At 45.5% G+C, this 16652-nt stretch overlaps 1 pseudogene; it reads right to left on the bottom strand.

The window, feature by feature from the left end:
- Positions 1–6668: 6668 nt before the first annotated feature.
- LOC149219831 (small ribosomal subunit protein uS11m pseudogene) lies at positions 6669–7421 on the bottom strand (annotated as a pseudogene).
- Between the last annotated feature and the right edge of the window lie 9231 nt (positions 7422–16652).

Raw genomic sequence — 16652 nt, 5'->3', positions numbered from 1 at the left:
CCCTTATCATCTCGATGATGAAATCATTATTTTTTAGAGAACATGATCCGTATGGATATAGTCGGTATAACTTGGGCTACTTTAATGGTAGTTTTTACATTTTCCCTTTCACTCGTAGTATGGGGGAGAAGTGGGCTATAATGGTAATGCTTAAGAATCAATTATTGCGTTCCTTCCATATAATGCATGGTAATATATTCTGTTCCATAAGGATCCAGTAATATTGAATCTTCGTTCCAAATTGAAACACTCTACATGGAATTATTTCCTCTTTATCCCCGTAAGGGATGTACGTAATCCCTTATCATTATCATTTTCCTATGAAAAATCTTATTTTCTTCAACAGGTTTGAATTCATTAGTTCTTTTCTAGAATGAGTCGATAATCTCATTTCTTCCACTGAAGAACGATCTCTCTTCTCTTTCTTAGTAGGAATAGAAAGAGTCCCTGTTTTATCGGATATACCCCTTTCACCATCGACCACTCCAGGGGAGAACTGCTACTTTCTTTTTCTCCTGCTCTCTGATCCGCCTCCTTCTGTCGAGCCAACTCGAGCCTATCTTATTGAAAGCGAGGACCTTGCCCGATGCGGACAAGCGACTACGTTCCTTCTTTCCTACTACTTCGAAAAGGGTCTCCTAATACAGCCAATGACAGGAGCCAGTAACGAAAGCGTCTGATCGACTACTACAAAACTGTCATTTAAGGCACATCAAATAGTTTCAGTATGAATCACCTATCAAAGACCTGAAATGGGCATTCTAACTAGCCTCTCGTGCCGCTAATTCAGCCATTGAACAGGGTCACTGTGGCCCGGACAACTACTACTCTCTTTAGGCAAGTGCACCAAGTTGCTAAAGGCGCCGAGACGATAACTGCTCTAAAGGCGTCGATCACTTCCTAATACGAGACGATAACTGCTTTCCTTAGGCGCAGAGAAAAGCTCTCGAAAGGCATGGAAGACCTTCCTCAAAGGCACCACGACTAAGCGACCTATAAGGCGTTCAGCACCGAGGGTATCCTATTACGTTGACCACCGTGACCCATAAGGCGTTGACTACCGTGACCTATAGTCCTTGCTATAGTAGATGGAGATAGTTCTAGTACCGGATGGGTCAAAGACAGTTCGAGCAGCAGATTTCAATCTAGAGGTTTGAACCCTGTTGTAGATATTCCAGCAGCAGATCTAGATCCAGGTGGAGATATAAAGCGAATGGTTTACCGAGTCATTGATTGATAACCACCCATCGCATGTGCATTTGATCGAGCGAAAGCATAGGCATAGGTAGAAGCAACAGAAACAAAGGATGCGTAAGCATGACTCAACCAACGGGCCGCCATCATGCACAAGCAGGCTCGACCGTTAGGGAGACGCATTTATTGCGAAGAACCATAAGCCCCCCACCCAATAAGCAATCAAGGAAGGCAGGGCTCAAGGAGCTCCCGGCTAGAGAAATAAAACAAAAAAGAGGACGAAGGATTGAACTTATATTACTACTTGATTTAGGCTATACGTATCAGTTGCTCCGCTCATTGGAGGCCTTCGTCTTTCCACCAGAGCATCTTCATCTTAGTCAGAACATGCCCACCTTATAGCACTTTAGGGAGAAAAGTACTGAGAATAGAATCCAACGGGTCTTTCCGGTCATATTAATGAGAATCTTACCCGCTGCTTCGCTCCTCACCCTTCTTAGGTCGAGTGAGCGCTTTCGCTCCTCACCGGGGATTGGGGTGGGTGGGTAAATGGTATGGGGGGAGAGTGGCTTATCGCTGATGGTGGCCCTCACCCATATGAATTGGCGAGTCGATGGTGGCCTTGCCTTTATGGTCGATCGCCCAAAATCGCTGATGGCGGCCCTCACCATATGAATAGTGAGTCGATGGCGGGCCTCCGGGCCTCACCATATGAATAGTGAGTGACTCCGTCCCTGATAAGGCATCCGTCTGATGCATTCTTTCTGATACAGCAGGCATTGAACCTGCTTCACACCACCGATGGCGGCCTGGGTGCGTTAACCAACCCGGCAGCTGCTGCGCCCCTTATGTTTATTATGCGACAGGACCTTTTCTGAAGACACTTCTTATATTCATTCATATTATTACTCCATATATAGATAAATCTAATAAAGATATAACATCATATATAAGGTGAGGTGCTTTAGAAGATAGAACAATGAGGAGCTGGAAAGCACCGATTCTCCTGGTGATAACGAGGTTATGCGCTAACCACCGGAGAACGTCGTATTTTTATATTCCGAGATCATTTCTGGAATAGGGCTTAGGAAAGGCATGTATCCTAACGAAATGAGAAAGTCGGGCCAAAGCACTCCTGGTGTCTTGGTGTTGGGGCTTATTTGCGGGGTATTCCTCGGGCTGACTGGGGCTGAGGGGGTGAAAGAAATGTGGGTTTACTCTAACGAGTAGCTTGAAAGCTAGCTCGAGGCGCACTTTTTGTTGGCTTGCTAAGGCGCGGGCGTGTACCTCTTGTAGGGCGAGGCCACAAGTTATAACTTGTGGTTCTGCAAGAGAAAAAGTTCGGCACAAAGCATGTTAAGGCTTCGTCATGGTTGCACAAGAATGTTTATAGGAATGGGTATATGATATTGGTCCTCCAGATCTATTATAGTAATGAGGGTACTGATTCTGCCATCGGCCTTGACAGTCGAGTGTGCTTACGCACCCTGCCGGTGATGGCGGCCTTATCAGTCGAGCCTGCTTACGCATCCTCTCCTCTCCCTTTTGGTCGAGCACCTAAAGGTCCTTAACAGTCGAGCCCCTACCGGACCTTATGGTCGAGCGATAAATCGATGGCGGCCTTAACAGTCGAGCCCCTGCCGGTGATGGCGACCTTAACAGTCAAGCCTGCTGTAGCATCCTTATGGTCGAGCGGCCTAACGGCACCTCTCCCTTATGGTCGAGCCTGGTTGCACATCCTTATGGTCGAGCAACTAAAGTTCCTCTCCTTATCAGTCGAGCCCCATTACCGGTCCTTAACAGTCGAGCCTGCCTCCGCATCCTCTCCCTCTCCTCTCCCTTTTGGTCGAGCACCTCTCCTCTCCTTATCAGTCGAGCCCCCTAAAGGGTCCTTATTAGTCGAGCGTGCTTACGTACCTTAAAGGTCCTTAATAGTCGAGTGATGGCGGCCTTAACAGTCGAGCGTTCGTACCTCACCCTGCTGGGGACATCCTTATGGTCGAGCCCCTCACCCATCGGAATGAGTGAGTGACTCCGTCGATGGCGGCCTTGACAGTCGAGTGTGCTTACGCACCCTCACCATTGGAATAGTGAGTGACTCCGTCCCTCCGGTCCTCTCCCTTATGGTCGAGCAACTAAAGTTTCAATTTACTTATTGGGTGGGGGGGCTTATGGTCGAGCAACTAAAGTTCCTCAAATTAGATTGCGTAATGACGTATATAATGACTGGAATCACGGAAAAGTTTCAGTGATGGCGGCCAGTCGAGCCTGCTTACGCATCCTCCCCAGGTTGGATCAGTCCAAGAGCTGGCTGGTTCCGCTGGGATTAGGGAGTATGGAGTTCAGTTTACATAATAAGGCTAGGGAAGTAAGATAAGGCTACTCCTAATTAAGGAAGGCGGTAAGGAAGATGATTAAAGCACTCCTCACTCATTCAGCTCCTACTCCATTCAGCTTCTAAGATAAGGGTAGATAAGTAAGGATAAGCTGGACCCGTCCTCATTAAGCTAGGTAAGATAGGGAAGCAACAAGGGTGGGCCAAACCAAAGTAGCTAAAGGTCAGGCCCGGAAGACTGTACTATACCGGAAACAAATAGAAAGTTGAACGGTTTCACTTCAACCGGCCAATCAAAATATCGCCTTATTCCCATAGGGCAGGTACCATCGATTATATAACCAGGGGGGTTTGGGGGGCACTTTCGCCCATGCACTACTATCCTTAATAGTTTTTGAATAGAGGGACGGAGTCACTCGACCATCGGGAGAGGGACTGTACTACTGAGTTGGGTATAATTCTATTATTGTTCTACTAGTGTGGGGAAGGTTTTCCTAATCTCCCCGTCCTAAGTATTTGGAGCACTAGCAGATGATGAAGCAAAGCTCATTATAACACTCGCTTATGCCTCCACAACATGAATTCTAGGTTCATCAGAAAATGTAGGAACACAAGGTCCCGGAGGGGCTTGCGCTTCCTAGTGCAAGGAGGGCGAGTCACTTAACGTACCTCGCCCCTTATTTGTAGGGGTCTTAGGCATATTGATCCATCGGGGTAAAGAAGTAGCGGTGTTATTAGGCCAAATTGATGAATTATGGCATGAAAGGTGATTCCATCCTTCCATCCTTTCATTAATCCATCCAATCAGGCAGGTGGCAGCATAACGGGGTTTAGGCAGGTGGTAGCATAACGAGGTTTAGGCAGGTTTCGGTCTCACCCGATTTGTTCTTACCTTGAAGGAATAAAGGTTCTTGGCCTAATAAGAAAATGTGTATATTGCTCCGATCCCCACCTCCTGATGAAGCTTGTTGCGAGGCATTAGAAAACCAGCTGCTTAGGGGGCACTACTATAATAAAGAAAGAGACTCACTTGAAAGGATGGAGGATGTACGTATACGTGAAGGGTTACAGTTATATGTCTTCAAGACTTAATGTTATTCTAGCTTGAAATGCAAAGGAACTGAAATGAAAGCAAATCTCAATCAAAGGAAGCTTACATAGAAGCTACCAACCTAAGTGAATGAGGGAGGAATGGCTCTTTGTAACCTACGACTCTCAAGAAAAAAGCAGAATCTGAAAACAGGACCCTTCCTTGCACTAGGAAGCGCAAGCCCCTCCGGGACCTTGGTCCTCTCCACATTCTTTTTGGGCAATGCATGCCATAGCTAACTCTCTTTCTTCTGATGGATGATGGCATCTTTCGACTCAGAAGATGAATAATAGGGAAATGAAGTACATACAATATGCTTACTACCCGAAGCATTCCAACTTCAACTCAAAATACCGAAATACGGAAAACCTAACGGGATACTCTAATGAAACAGACTCCATGAGCGATGCTTAGCCTTTTTCGATACGGCCCCTTTGAACGAGGATGAACAGACTCCGTACCTGCGGATTCCACAGCGGCCAACACCTAGACAATGAAACAGGACCAAATAGACCACTCGGACAGAAAGAAAGAGATAGTTGGAAACAGAACAGCAGTAGACTCAATAAAGCAAGTTGACTTAGCAGTTGGAACACGTCAATACTGGGTGGGAAAGAAATAGGGAAAGGATCAAGCATGCATGAAATCGAGAATGAATACATAAGATAAGGTTGGGAACTTAATAGTGGGTTGTTAATCTCTGGTGTTGGGTTTGTATTTTCAGGCAGGCAGGGGAGAGAACAGATTCAGGCTTAAAGGGGGGAGGGTGTTGTGCACTCGGTCAGCCAGTCTGTTCTTACCACCGATGGGGATCACTTTGTTTGTTTGGCAAAAGCCGCCCATCGAATCTTGTAGGTACAGGCTCCCAGCCATCGAGGGGCGAGTTGTAGAGCCGCTCTATTGACTAGCCAGCCACAATTAGGTGAGCGAGGTAGCTGCGCTTTGAAATAGGCGGTGCAAGACCAGACAGATATCGCACTTATAAGATTTCCTAGGCAGTACTTATCGAATGCATCAGCCCTTCCAGCCTTAAGAGAGGGCTCGGAACTAGGCACTTCAATTTTCCCGAAGATGATGTAACCACCCTCGAATCGTGGCTATACTTATCGTGGCCATACTTATATCTAATCTTATATCTAATCCGTATTGTAATGTGTTTCCGGAACTCATATTTCCTTATTCCTTCCTGCCTGCGGCTGATAAGGTAGCGAGGAGGAACCCGTCATTGTCGAGATTATTCCTGCGATATGAACTAGCCAGCCTAGCCAGTGATTGGTCTAGCCAGCCACATCCTAGCCAGTGACTGAAGGCGAGTGACTGATCTCCTAGCCAGCGAAATATCTGACCCTGATGGCTGTAAGTAGGTGAGTAGCAATAGTAGGCGGGGTATGGAGAGAATAGGGAAGTAGGTGGCTCCTCCTAACGAGTCAAAAGAATCTAGTCTGAAAGGGATTGATGTAATTAGGTGTACTGCGGCTGCTGCTTGTTCTCTTCCTCGATCTAGGAACCCGCCCCCCCCCCTTAACTAAATAAGTAGAGGTAGCTGGGCGTATGGATGTGCTAGTTTCGATCACAATTTGGCTTTTCGCCTTATCTTGATGAATTCGACCTTGCTTGACCTTTCTCTTCTTGATATCTGGGTGACCCAATGAGATCCAATGGTCATAGGCGTGCGTTTTCTACTGGTGCTGGGAGTTCTGGTTCTGATGTGGGTGTTTCCCTTATTCATGATTGGTGTTGAACTTAGTGGGAGTTCTGCTCGCACTGTGAGCCCATACGGGGTTGAAGCAAATATCACAGATTTGACCCGCCCCATAGAAGGGAAAATGGAAAGCTGTGAGCCCATACGGGGTTGAAGCGGACCTCATCGACCTTTCCTTAATAATGACCATGCTTCACTTTCTCACTAATTGACCTGGAATTTCTTGCTTGCTTGACCTTTATATTAGTAGAGCAAGCTTCCAATTCCTCTCCCCTCGGGGATTGGGGTGGGTGGGTAAATAGTAGTCGAGCCTGCTTGCGCATCGTTGGTCGAGCGATTTTCATTCCTCAATTTGAGTGAGTAAGAATAATAGGTAGAAGTAAATGGAGAACTTAATCAATTTATGATGAGATTTAAACACGACGTTTCCTGGGGAGTCGGCATCCGTTATGTGAAAGTTGGGTTACATCGTGGATGTACATAATGAGAGATTTTCTCCCTACTCCTTTTCGAGAGCTCGGGATCACTGCTTTCTTTTTCCCGAGATAGGTAGATCCTTTCACTCTCACTACAACTGGCTTCCCTCTCTTTTTTGCAGATCGCCTGATATGTTCTACAGTTGCTTCAGCAGCATACTTGGTCGAGCGACGAGACCCCCCTTTCATTTCCTCCAAGCAACCCGCGGAGGCCCCAGTTTTTTTATTCCCCTTATCATCCGTCGCGGTTACAAAGGTATTATTGTGGATTGGTGGGGAATGGACGAAATCTTTGTTCTTCTCCCTATTTCTTTTCCGCTCCGATTGCTCATATTCCTCCGGGATGCTTTGTACAAAGTTCATGGATCTGAAACTCCTGTCCGCAATAACTTGTTGCTCTACGTGATCCTGCTCCGTCGTTTTTCCCAAGTGCTTGGGTTTTCTCATCATATTAGAGGTGTTTATTCAAAACTATAGCTCTATGCTCTTCGTAGCGCTCCCACTCACTCATCAGTCGCTTCTTCTTTCCTCGTTCCTTCTCTTTTCATTCCTAATAACTCTTCTTACTTATATTTCTTCCCTTCAAATTGCTAGAAGGTCCCCTAATTATTTGGTGGGGGGCCGGTCGAGAGTTCGTAGTCATTATGCTTTTCTGCCCTTTTCGACCGAGCCAGTAAGAGAAGTGGCTGCTGGATCGAATCAATCTGCATGGCAGTACCTTTTCACCCCCCAAGTCCAATGCTTTAATACGAGGTCTCGGTGAACACTTTGAAAGAAAGGTATTAGAATAGTTCAATATGAATTGGATTGGTTGATTCGCGCCCTACTATCTATAGGGGCAGCTACCCACCATGCTCGTGAACCAGTAGAGTTTTGTTGACCCAGTATCTTATATGTTAAGACAAGCTCTCGCAGAACCTGAAACATATTCTCTCTCCTAGACCCATGCACTACAGCCTATTAGAGAACTTACTACAGCCAATCATAAGGAGCACGCCCACTATTCGTTCCAATCCTGAAACCACTTCGAGCTCTTACTATGCCTGATGGCCCACTCAAACCTGCTCTTACCGAATCGAACATGTACTTTGCTCAGTGTGAAGCGAAGCCCTACTATAGAGAGGTAGGGCATCTTCAGAAGTGTTGTTACAGGGTATAGTTTCATGTTTCCGAGTGCTTCTTCAACAAGATGGATGGAGATTCGGTTTAGTTACGACCACGCTTCATATCTAATAGGGTTGCGGAGCCCTACTCTACAATGAAGCCCCTACTCTCTATAGGGCCTGCTCTATAAGAGGTGAAGCAAAACCTTGGAAGGAATGCCCGAACCACCAGACTGGCAAGATAGGATAGTCCCTTTCCTACCCGGACGCTTAGTAGAAAGATCTGATTGAACGGTGCCAATAGATCGATCTGCCCCCTCCCATCCCCCTCTCTACTATGGGTGGAAGACAAAAATAACAAAACCTATAGACGCTGGGCGGGCCACGCACAATTCCAAATAGGAGACATGCCCCTACTCTCTATAGGCCCCACCTCTATTCCGACGGGATGCGGATATGATGACTGGTACCAAAAGCATTTCGGGGATGTAAAATCCGTGGTATATAAGACTGACATCGTATTCTCTATTTAAGGCAGCTGTTATGGATCGAGTGGGCCATCATCAATTCTTGTTCCAATTTCGATAGGTTATTCAGTGAAGGTGGAGCGACCCATTCTTATTAGTAGGGGGTCAGCTACAATAAGACCGGTGTTCCAGTGGATCAAAACATGTATTCAGAAGAGGTATAGATAAGATAGATAGGCCCAGTGAGTAGGGTTGACTGCCCAAGTGAGAAGGATAAGACTGATGGTATCACCCACGCACAAGATAACGAGATGCTTTTCGATCGGCACTTGGCTTCTTTAGTTACACATTTCTGGGTATTCTCCTGCTATGTTACCAACCCTTCTATACTTTCTTTATTCTTCTTAACCTGCCTAAAGCTTTGTTCCAGAGATTCCAGTTTCAGTCTATAGATTCAATTACCCAGCTTAGCCATCCTATTATTCCTAAATTGCTGGTTCAAATCCTAATTTTGTTTATGCCGGGGATCCAATTACTCTTATTCTCATAGTGGTGGGTGAAAAGTGGTAGGAATAAGGGGCTAGTGATGGGAAGGAAAAGACTAGGAATGATAGGGATGATAAAGCTTTATCTAAGGCTCAAGGGCAAGAAATGGCTCTACCTACTACACTAACGGAGCCAAGCCCTTTCCATACGCTATCGATTAGTATGGTTTAGAATGGTTATAGATTGATTCCACCGGAACTTTGAAACGATTACTGGCCATCGGATGGTGGGAAATGAGAGTATGGTGGGTGTACGAGTATAGCATTAGAGGGAGTTCCGTCCGTACCAATGATGGAGTCAAAAGCGGATACTCATGATTGATCTCCACTTGCCAACTATGGGAACTTATCAATCTAACCTTTTGAAACCGTCAACCGATAAAGCTCCTGGGAATGATACTGGCAAAGAAAGGTAAGCTCCTCCATAGTGATTATGTCCTCATACTCGAGTACTAGTTCTTTTCTTATCCCCCCTAGCTCACATGGAGTATGTTATGCTTGCCAATAGAGATTAGTTAGTGCCCACGGAGATATATGTTTTCCCAATGATTGATAGAGATACTGAGTAGAAGGTTTGGCAAGATCTCCCACTGGCAATAGAGCTTTCTTATCCGGGAGTAATGGCTGATGTATAACATATATAAACAAATGGATGACTATTATTCCTATTTCCATTCCTGATTAGAAATCACTTATAGAGCTGAGTGTAAGTGAAGCTAGTCCGGTCCCTGAGCTTTAGCGAAGAAGCAAGAGGAAACGTTAAGTTGGCTCGACCACCGCCCCCCACCCAATAAGCATCAAGGTCATTCTTTGAAAGAGCTTACTTAGCATAGCGTCAGCGATCCCCTGAGCGTAAGCGAAGAAGCTAGAGGTAAGTCTCTATCCATTCGTTGAAAAAGAAATAGAAAAAGAAACATGACTTAACTGAGCTACAACGAAGAAGGCCAGGTAAGGTTATTTGTGTCCCCCCTTCTAGGTCCTCCCAGTTCCATTCCAATTAGCGGAACTTTTCGGGATAGGGTAATAAATGAGATTTATCACTTAACAATGTCTCGCCTAGTTCTTTTCCACGGCCTCATGTTCCACGGCATCCTGCTCGACGTCATCATGTTCGACTGACAGAACATACTGCTCCTGCCTTATCACTTGGGTCAGTATCGAAAAATCCGTCCGTAGTCCCGCCCCTCTCCTCTCTGCCGAGGTGGGAGTGCAAATAGGCGAAGCCATAAAATCTAGGTTGGGTATACATGCTTTTAGTCAATTCCCCTTTTCGATCCAGATGTGTTCCATGCATTCTCGGTACTCAATGCTGATAATACATACTGCCAATCGATTAGAGGTGGTGATCCACTCAATGCTGCTTCTATTCGATGTTGGCACTCTATACGCTGTTGATGCAGGCGATCCCAAAGGGTGATGATCCCAGGCAGGTGTTGATGCCGGTCATAGCTTGGTGGGATGGGGATACTGGGCTGGGCTGGATACTCATTGACCCTAGAAGCTCTAGTCAGGGAAGCTCTAGTTGGTTCATTTATGATGTTCTGGTCAAGGAAGAGTCAGTTCATGAAGCTATAGTCTGTGACAATTAGTACGTGCCCTTTAGCCAGCCAGGAAGGAAGGAGGCGATGCACTCTATGCTGGTAGTTGAGCCACTCGATGAATAGTTTTGATTCACTTGATGCCACTAGCTGAGCCAAGAGTTGATCCCCAGCATGGAGGTTGGTCCAAGTACCACTAGCCAATACCAGGGGAAAAAGATGATAGATATTACATGGGAACACATCATCGACGTAGACGCCGAGAGCCCATAGTTGATGCTGTCGATTCTAGAGTTGATGCATTCGACGGCTTCTGGTCAGTTTGTGAACCAATCGGTGATGCTTACCTTACAATGCCACCTGTATTGGAAAAGTCGATGAGCCAATTGGTGTATAATAACGTATATAATGCAAAATGAAAAAAGAAACCATCTGCCAGCCAATAGTGCAGACCCTTCATTCACAGCTCACATATCGATCAACTCTCAATCTAAAGGTCGGATCATACCCTACAGGCCCCCGCCATTCAGTTCATCTTAGTCGCCCAGTACACCTCACCCAGGAAGAAAGAAAAAGGGTAGGTACCGGAGGGACAGGTATAAGAGATGCCCACTGGACAGATTGATTGATGGATCAATACTGTTGGGGAGTCTGGAACATAGTGGGTGGATGCCGTTACACTAGCGGCCACAGGATGGGTATGAAGAGATGGCCTTTCACTGGACAGATTGATTTGATTTGATCCATGCACAGTTGGAGGAGTCCCCGGTAGTTGGTGGGTGCGGTTACAGGACAGGTATGAAGAGACGCGCTTGACTTATGAGCCAACTTATTTTCTTTTCCAAACTGATTAGTCTTCTTAGATAGGAAAGGAATGAAGAATGATGAGGAATAGTAAGGAAACCTCACCAGGAGAACTAGACCAGAAGACCTAGAACAACACGCCTAGAACAAAGCACCCATACCTCCAACCTAAAACCCCACAAGAAAAGCTATTAATCCAGGCTATTAATCAAACTATACCTCGAACCTCGATATCACTTAACGGAACTCCCAGTTACTCAATTTGATTGATAATGCGTTACTTACGATGCACCTGTCAGGGAGGATCACGCGACTGACACAGAGTTCTAGTCTCTGGTACTGACAATATGCGAGGTGAGCTTGGTGATGTTTCGGAATGTTCTTGATTGATAGCCCACATCCTTCGAGAGAGGGCCCCCTTCACTCATACCCGACAGATAATATATGGCCTTGGAGATTCTCATATATAATGCCAGTTACCCCACCTATGCCTTACGGGGCGGCTTCCAGTGCATACGCTTATGGCTACTTCAGCAACATCGTCGGGGGCAGGCAAGAAGTTCGGGTAGACCAGATATTCGAAAAGCTTCTTATTCGCCATTTTCATTTAGAATATTGTTTTGATTCGGTCGGACCAATGGTAACTCATCGCGAGTACTCAAAATGATTTCTTATTACGGAATATTGGTACGAAGTCGCTTGTCCGCATCGGGCAAGGCATTTCATGATGTTTCTCTATAATGAATTGGTAGGATGGATTCATTGGCTGGGCGGGGCTACTCAGTTTGGCTGGTGGGCGGGGCTGGACTGCTTGGTTTGGCTTATAGGCTTGGATACTTGGATCGACTCCCGGGATCAGATGGTAGCCTACTTGGCTCAACGGTTCGGAACACAAATATGCGTTACTTACAATGCACCCGTTTAGCATCATCGACAGGCAGGACACATGGTTTCATTCACGCTAGGATGGAAGTGCCAGTAAGGGAGGTGGCTTGGGCTTTGATAGTAATTGATCGATTGATTGATACTTAATGTCTTATGAGAGGGGTGCACAACAGGACAGTCTTCTTAGATAGGGTCCCACAGACTAACCTTCTTCAAGAGGGGTGGGCCAAATGAATTGGTCGTCTTTCCAGACTAACTATGCGATGTTGGCCACAGCGGGTATGACGGATTTAGGTTCAAAGCGGGCTGTCATTTGCCTGACTAAAAATACGTATATCATTAGGCTGGCTTATGAGCTTGCTATCGAGTCTTATAAGCCCGAAGCAAGGATGCATAAGCAGGCTCGACTGTTAAGGAGAGGACCGGTAGGGGCTCAACTGATAAGGATGCGCAAGCAGGCTCGACTGTTAAGGACCTTTAGGTGCTCGACCAAAAGGGAGAGGAGAGGGACGGAGTTGCTCACTCATTCCGATGGGTGAGGACCTTTAGGGTGCGTAAGCATGCTCGACTAATAAGGACCCTTTAGGGGGCTCGACTAATAAGGAGAGGAGAGGTGCTCGACCAAAAGGGAGAGGAGAGGGCATTTGCGTGCGCTTTACGGCTACTTGACACGCCCAACCCTTTACCCCTGCTATGACTAAATATAACCCTAAGAATTTGGCCATTTGGGGATGCGAAAAATGACATATCTCGAATGACGTAATTATGTATATAATGAATGAATGCATCGATATGTGTCATTACGCTCCTACCTACAAGCCCTCTCACCTGCCAAGCAATCTCACCTGCCAAGCTGAGCCATGCCTTCCTTTCCCGTTGGTCATTCTTTATATATGTCATTATGCCATCCCACTCTAATGAATGAGGGAGATGAAAAGCATATATGGGCATGCCCCCCTTAAGTTGAAGGGGGCTAATAGTTGATTTGAAGGGGGCCTTTAGTTGAAGGGAGAGCAAGCTTGACACCAACCTGGATAGATTGAAAGGGGAGCTGCTCGACCATAAGGGAGAGGAAGAATGGATCCTTTGCTCTGTCTCTTCGAGCCAGAGAAGAAAAAGGAGGGGCCCCAAAAGCCGCCATCAACTTGAAGAACTATAAGGCTGCCATCGACTCGGCCGAGGTTACGAGGTCGAGGGACTCGACTGAGTTTACGAAGGAGAGGAGGTCGAGGCCTGGTAGGGACTCACTATTCATATGGTGAGGCCCTGAGGGACTCGACTGAGGTTACGAGGTCGAGGAATTTCTTGCTTTCTCGAAAAAAGGAGAGCAAGGGTTGATGAACGTATTCCCATTCCCCTCTGCAAGATCAAATCGTATCGGGCACTAACAGCTAGCTCCTGGTCTGGCAGATTCCCATTCCACAGATGGTCTAGGGCAGCTCCCTAAAGAGAAAGTATGTAAGGTGTATTCCCAAGGTAAGGTTTAATGAACTGATTCCCAGTTGCGTAATCGCATGGCATCTAATCCGGATACAGGTGTTGTAGCATTTCCTCAAGCTTGGAAGACCATCCATAATAAATAGGATAAGGATGCGGGGTTATAATACGGGGTCACGAGGTCGGAAATAGAAGATAAGGAGGATTTCCCTTCGGTCAGCACCTAGTTCAGCTAGTTCAGGTAGATAGTTCAGCAAGAAATCCGATAATCATAACTAACCAAGATCCTCACTAACCAACTCATTCCGATAACTTGTAAGAGAGTGTCTCTGGTAGGATAGACAGGAGAAACACATCGCTTCCAACTTGGGGTCTGCATGTTTAATCGCTTCAAGTAAAATGACTAGTCCAACCCGGTTCCACTACTAATGTTCAAGCTTATTCTGATTGTTCTGTCCGTTCCATAGCAATTCCCCTTTTACTGTCCCAGGTTTACTTCGCCCAGATCTTTAGCCAACAGCAGTAGTATCGATTTTACTATAATAAGTTGACTCAGTAGCTAAGGTAGCAACATCCATAGGGAAATATGATAGAAACAGCTAAAATCACACAATCACAAAAACTCAATCATATATTATGCACAAATGGTGTATGTGCAAAGACACTCACACACACATTTACATTCAGATTACTCTATTAAATAGAGTTTCTGAGATCTAACTTATTCCCAAATTAGATAGAGAGGTTGAGAGAATTTCTCAACCATCACAAACCAACTTCTTAAATATGGAATGTAAGCATTAACTCCAACATCCCCCCTTAATGATTACATTACATGAAAATAACAAAATAATCAAGTTTATCAGTAGATGCTCCATCAAGTTGCCTCATAACCCTCGGAAAGGTGTAGTTGGCAAGTTGGATTCCCGAGTTCCCTTCCTCAACTCCCGAATCAAGGACCTCCCGAAGTCAATTACTGGACAGCATCCCAATCTGTCGCATAACCTCATTAGGAAACCACTTCCACGTCTACCACTAATGAGGGATCCTTCCCTAGATCCGCAACTGCCATACTATCTGGACAACCATCCATATTGAGCCTTACTGCACTACTTGATCCATGCAAATACTCATCCAAGCATACTACTGCAGGTTGATTCTAAAAAAAAAGATAATTGCATCCCAACAAAATGTTTCTGAAGATATCAATGTAGGCCCTACTGCCTTTGATATGCAGGCCATCGCCACAGACTCAAGATGCCACCGCCAAGTGCAAAACCTTCAATTGCCGCAACAACACGGTTTGAACCTCCTTCAATCACATCGTTCATAAGGGTAAATCCAGATACAACTAATTCTTCACCATCAGACCCTTTTTCTTGAATATTTTGAAATCCCATAATGTCTCCTCCACCACAGAATTTTCCATTTGCTCCTTTCAACATGATAGCTTTAACGCCCTGATCTGAATGCAGCTGAAAGTTCTAAACAAAGCATTTTGAACTTCAGTGCTTATCGCATTCACAGGTGGGAATTGTCCCTTCTCTAACGGATTAAAGCCCCCTTCCCTGGTCGCACTTTTAATTCAATATCCAAATTGCTCCTCGCTCTGAATGACAGTTTCATTGATTCCACGGCAGAGTCGTGGCAGCTTTTGCATCCCCAATCCTGGATTCAACACTCGACAGCAGAAAATGTCAGCCTTCAAGCAAGAGATCTCGGCTTCCTCCTCAACAGTCCGGGCGCCCTCCAGATCTAAAAGCAGAACACGGTTTGGATCCTCTAAAGCATGCAGAAAATAGCATGCCGCTAGCCACGGTGGCCACTCCACCACCGTGCGCAGATGGATCTCCAAGACGCGGACCACTGTGCCGCAATCTTCTCTGCCTCTTCCCGTGGTTATTGCAGCCGAATAAACCAATTTCTCCACGACTAAACATACAACAACTTAGATCTTTAAGCCTTTACACAAATTTTCACCGTTACGCCAAACAAATCCCTGATCTTTAACAGTTGCATATGCTTAACTAAAGAATCGTTCTTCGTAAAGAGTTGAAGCCAAACAATAATTCTTCAATAAAATAAAAATTCAAAGAATTGTTTCAGATTTAAGTCGTTAAGCTGTTCAATTCTTTAAATCTTAAGCAGCTTTGGATCTTGACATCCCCTGCAGGGATTAGAGAGCGATAGTAAGCAACAAAGATCGACTTTTACAAGTGGACTTCTCCTAAAAGAACGACAACAATAATGCTCGGCTCCAGCAAAGGTATGTACGCGCATTCACCATGACTCGGCTCATTCACCTGGTCCAAATCTCCAACAGGCGTTGGCTCTTCCACAACGCCAACAGATCTCAAACAGATCTCCACATTGGCTAACCAAAGGTTGAATACAGGAAACAGTGAGGCAACGCTCAAACAGAGACGCTGCCCATACAGAGTCTGCTCCACGGACAGGTCGGCTCACCAATTGGCAACCACACAACACACAGGCCTCTGACCTACAGCTCCGATACCATGATAGAAACAGCTAAAATCACACAATCACAAAAACTCAATCATATATTGTGCACAAATGGTGTATGTGCAAAGACACTCACACACACATTTACATTCAGATTACTCTATTAAATAGAGTTTCTGAGATCTAACTTATTCCCAAATTAGATAGAGAGGTTGAGAGAATTTCTCAACCATCACAAACCAACTTCTTAAATATGGAATGTAAGCATTAACTCCAACAAAATAGGCCAACAACTTCTTTGCTCAGTCCAATTGCTCTAGATTTGTATCACCCATTATGCATTACCAGCTGACCAAGTCCGACCTCCAATTGTCCCTCTAGAAATCACCCATCCAAGAGCCATCCAACCAATGATCTAACCGTATGCATGACCTAATGTGTAGTGTGCTCTTTACGCATGCATGATCCAATTACTACATGTCATACAAAAGTGATTGATCAACCTGCCGAACGCTTTCTCTTCGCTCGTTATAAGCAACCTAGCTCAGCCGAATGCTCTCTATGTATGCACTCGTCCGATGCCATCATCAAGTCACTGATAAATAGCTTAGTC

This window comes from Pinus tabuliformis, chromosome Q (genome assembly GCF_031772625.1).
Source record: "Pinus tabuliformis cultivar Carrire ecotype Pingquan chromosome Q, CPIR1, whole genome shotgun sequence".
Classification (NCBI taxonomy): Eukaryota; Viridiplantae; Streptophyta; class Pinopsida; order Pinales; family Pinaceae; genus Pinus; species Pinus tabuliformis.
This window is presented reverse-complemented; position numbering and strand designations above follow the sequence as displayed.